The sequence below is a fragment of the Rhinopithecus roxellana genome, unplaced genomic scaffold (genome assembly GCF_007565055.1).
Source record: "Rhinopithecus roxellana isolate Shanxi Qingling unplaced genomic scaffold, ASM756505v1 contig487, whole genome shotgun sequence".
Lineage (NCBI taxonomy): Eukaryota > Metazoa > Chordata > Mammalia > Primates > Cercopithecidae > Rhinopithecus > Rhinopithecus roxellana.
The window spans coordinates 23,833-29,474 of NW_022143619.1; the positions used below are offsets into that span (position 1 = coordinate 23,833).

General features: G+C 25.6%; 1 pseudogene across 1 annotated transcript; it reads right to left on the bottom strand.

The window, feature by feature from the left end:
* Positions 1 to 3,202: 3,202 nt before the first annotated feature.
* LOC115896090 lies at positions 3,203 to 4,085 on the bottom strand (annotated as a pseudogene). The gene is made up of 2 exons (XR_004056070.1): positions 4,020 to 4,085; positions 3,203 to 3,947 (listed from the first exon to the last, which is right to left on the bottom strand). The product of XR_004056070.1 is annotated as a 40S ribosomal protein S2-like (transcript).
* Between the last annotated feature and the right edge of the window lie 1,557 nt (positions 4,086 to 5,642).

Genomic DNA, 5,642 nt, shown 5'->3' on the forward strand with positions numbered 1-5,642 from the left:
TTATATCTATAATTTTATGTCTACATCTATTATGTCTATATTTTAATACCTTTATCTATTATAGCGATGATGTCTATATTTTATACCTATATGTATTATTCTTTTATGTCTGTATTTTATCCCTATGTCTATTATATCTTTATGTGTATATTTTATACCTATAAGTATTATATCTGTATGTCTGTATTTTATACTTATATCTATTCTGTCTATATTTTATACCTATATCTATTATATCTATTATGTCTATAGTTTATATGTATATCTGTTATATATATTATGTCTATATTTTATACCTATATCAATTATATCTATTATGTCTATAGTTTATACCTATATCTATTATGTCTATTATGTCTACATTTTATACCTATATCTATTTTATCTATGATGTTTATATTTTATACGTATAATCTATTATATCTCTTATGTCTATATTTTATACCTATATCTATTATATTCTTTATGTTTATACCTATATCTATAACTATTATGTCTAGATATTATACCTATATCTATTCTGTATATATTTTATACCTATATCTATTATGTCTATTAGGTCTGTATTTTATACCTATGTATATTATATCTATTATGTCTATATTTATACCTATATCTATTATATCTTTGATGTCTATATTTTATACCGATATCTATTACATCTATTATGTCTATATTTTATACCTATATGTATTATATCTATTATGTCGATATGTTATACCTATATGTATTATATCAATTATATCTATATTTCATACCTATATCTATTGTATCTATTATATCTATACTTGATACATATATCTATTATGTGTATATTTTATACCTATGTCTATTATATCTTTTATGTCTATATTTCATACGTGTATCTATCTATATCTATTATGTCTATATTTTATACCTATATCTACTTTATCTATTATGTCTATATTTTATACCTCTATTATATCTATATTTTATAACTATATCTATTATAACTATATTTCATACCTACATTTCTATATCTGTATTTCATACCTATATCTATCATATCTATTATATTTATACTTATCATTATGTCTATTATATCTATTTTTATACTTATGTCTATTATATCTATTATATCTATATTTTTGTGCCTATATCAATTATATCTATGTTTTATACGTATATCTATTATATCAATTATATCTATAATTTATACCTATATCTATTATATCTATTATGTCTAAATTTCATACCTATATCTATTATATCAATTGTATCTATACTTGATACCTATATCTATTATGTTTATATTTTATACCTATAACTATTATATCTATTATGTCTATATTTTATACCCATATGTATTATATCTATTATGTCTATATTTTATACCTATATCTATTGTGTCTATAATTATACCTATAACTATTATAACTATTATGTCTACATCTTATAACTTTATCTGTTATATCTATTCTGTCTATATGTTATACCTATATCTATTGTATCTATTTTGTCTATATTTCATACCTATATCTATTATATCTATTATGTCTATATTTTAAACCTGTATCTATTATATCGATTATGTCTACATCTTATACATGTATCTATTATATCTATTATGTCTATATTTTATACCTATATCTATTATATCTCTTATGTCTATATTTTATACCTATATCTATTTTATGCATTTTGTCTATATTTTTATACCTATATCAATTATATCTATATTTTATTCCTATATCTATTATATCTGATTATGTCTATATTTATACCTATATCTATTATATCTATTATGTCTATATTTTATACCTATATCTATTATATCGATAATGTCTATATCTTATATATATATTATATCTATTATGTCTATTTTTTATACCTATATCTATTATATCTATATTGTCTATATCTTTAACATCTATCTATTGTGTCTATTATGTTTATATTTTATACCTATGTCTGTTATGTCTATATTTCATACCTATATTTTTGTACCAGTTATGTCTATATTTTATACCTATATGTATTATATCTGTTATGTCTATATTTTATACCGATATCTATTATGTCTATATTTTATACCTATATCTATTATATCTCCTCTGTCTATATTTTATAACTATATCTATTATATCTATTATGTCTATATTTCATACCTACATCTATTATATCTACTCTGTCTATATTTTATACCTATATTAATATCTATTATGTCCATATTTTATACCTATATCTATTATACCATTATGTCTATATTTTATATCTTTATCTATTATATCTATTATGTCCTATATTTTATACCAATATCTCTTATATCTACTATGTCTGTATTTTATATCTATATCTATTATATCTATTATATCAATGTTTTATACCTATATCTATTAAATTTATTATGTCTATATTTTATACCTATATCTATTATATCTATTAAGTCTATATCTTATACCTATATCTATTATATCTATTATGTCTTTATTTTAAACCCATACCTATTATATCTATTATGTCTATATTTCATACTTATTTCTATTATGTCTATATTTAATACCTATATATTATGTCTATATTTTATACCTATATTATATCTATTATGTCTATATTTTATACCTATAACTATTTATCCGTTATGTCTATGTTTTATACCTATATCTATTATATCTACTATGTCTATATTTTACACCTATATCTATTATCTATTACTTCTATATTTTATTCCCATCTCTATAATATCTATTATGTTTATATTTTATACCTATATCTATTTATCTATATCTAAATTTTATACCTATATCTATTTTGTCTGTATTTTATTATATCTATTATATCTATATTTTATACCTATATCTATTATATCTATTATGTCTATATTTTATACCGATATGTATTATGTCTATATTTTATTCCTATATCTATTATATGTAGTATGTTCTATATTTTATACCTATATCTATTAAATCTATTTTGTGTATATTTTATATGTATGTCTATTATGTCTATATTTTTATCCCTATATCTATTATATCTATTATGTCTATATTTTATACCTATAATTATTATATCTAATATGTCTATATTTTATACCTATATCTATTATGTCTATATTTTATATCTATATCTATTGTATGCTGTCTATATTTTATACTCTATATCTTATTGTACTATTAAGTCTATATCCTTTTTTTTTTTTTTAACAGGCTTAATTCACTTTATTTTCTGTATAAAAAGCCTATGTTGTAGCCACAGCTGGAGCCTGGGTCCACTGCACGGACGACTCTGGTGTGGGTCTTGACAAGGTGGTCAGTGAATTCCTGATAGATAGACTTGGTAAACACAGTCTCCTTCCACACGTCAGGGGGTCAGGTAGCTGTAGGTCTTAGAGATGGCATCAAAGGTGGCCTTGGCGAAGTTGCCCAGGGTGGCAGTGCAGCCCCGGGCTGAGGTGTAGCAGTCATCAATACCAGCCATCATGAGCAGCTTCTTGGGCACAGGCGCTGAGACGATGCCAGTGCCCCTGGGTGCAGGGATGAGGCGCACCAGCACAGAGCCACAGCGGCCTGTCACCTTGCAAGGGACGGTGTGGGGCTTGCCGATCTTGTTCCCCCAGTAGCCTCTGCGCACCGGGACAATGGAGAGTTTGGCCAGGATGATGGCCCCACGGATGGCGGTGGCCACCTCCTTGGAGTACTTAACACCCAGGCCGACGTGGCCATTGTAGTCCCCGATAGCAACAAACGCCTTGAACCTGGTGCGCTGACCAGCACGGGTCTGCTTCTGCACCGGCATAATCTTCAAAACCTCATCTTTGAGAGAGGCCCCCAAGAAAAAGTCAATGATCTCAGATTCCTTAATGGGCAGAGAGAAGAGGTAGATCTCCTCCAGGGACTTGATCTTCATGTCCTTGACCAAGCGGCCCAGCTTGGTGACGGGCATCCACTCCTTATCCTCGGCCTTGCCTCCGCGAGCTCCGCGGCCTCGGCCCCGACCCCGTCCACTGCCGCGACCCCGGCCCCGGATGCCACTGCCGAAACCTCAGCGGAAGACACCGCGGTTCCCCATCCCAGGGCCACCAGGGCCTCCGACCGCCCCGCTGCACCGGCGTCATCCGCCATTTGGTGTTTTCTCGGAGAAGAAGCTAATGTCTATATCTTATAGACATATCTATTATATCTATTATGTCTATATTTCATACCTATACCTATTATATCTATTATATCAATGTTTTATACCTATATCTATTAAATGTATTATGTCTATATTTTATAGCTTTATCTATTATATCTATTATGTGTATATCATATACCTATATTTATATATCTATTATGTCCATATTTTATACCTATATTATATCTATTATGTCCATATTTTATACCTATAATTATTATATCTCATATGTCTATATTTTACACCTATATCTATTATGTCTATATTTTATACCTATATCTATTATGTTCATATTTCATAACTATATCTATTATATTTATATGTCTATATTTTATAGCTCTATCTATTTTATCTATTGTCTATATTTTATACATATATCTATTATATCTATTATGTCTATATTTTATTCCTATATCTATTATGTCTATTATGTCTATATTTTATACCTATATCTATTTATATATATTATGTGTATATTTTATACGTGTATCTATTATATCTCTTTTGTCCATATTTTATACCTATATATTATATCTATTATGTCTATATTTTATACGTATATCTATTATCTATTATGTCTATATTTTATTCTTATATCTATCTATTATGTGTACATTTTATACCTATATCGATTATATCTATTATGTCTATATTTTATACCTATATCTGTTACATCTATTAAACCGATAGTTTATAACTATATCTAGTATACCTATTATGACTAAATTTTATACCTATATCTATTATGTCTATATTTTACACCCATATTCATTATATCTATTATGTCTATATCTATACCTATATCTGTTATATCTATTATATCTATATTTTATATCTATAACTATATTATTATACGTATATCTATTATATCGATTTTATCTGTATTTTATACCTATATCTATTATATCTATTACGTCTATATTTTAGACCTATATATGTTATATCTATTATGTCTATATGTATACTTATGTGTATTATATCTATTATGGCTATATTTTATACCTATATCTATTATATCTATTGTGTTTATATCTATTATGTCTGTGTTTTATAACTCTATCTATTATAACTATGTCAATATTTTATCCTGGATCTATTATATCTATTATGTCTATATTTTATACCTCTATTATATCTATAACGTCTACACTTCATACCTGTATCTATTATATCTATGATGTCTATATTTTTTACCTCTATTATATCGATAATACCTATATTTTATTTCAATATCAACTATATCTATTATGTCTATATATTATACCTCTATTTATTATATCTATTATATCTATTATGTCTATATTTATACCTCTATCTATTGTATCTATTATGTCTATATTTTTTACCTCTATTATATCTATTATGTCTATATTTTATACCTCTGTCTATTATATCTATTTTGTTGTTATTTTATACCTCTATCTATTATATCTATTATGTGCATAATTTATGCCTATATCTATTATATATTCTTTCGATATTTTATACCTATGTCTAATATATCT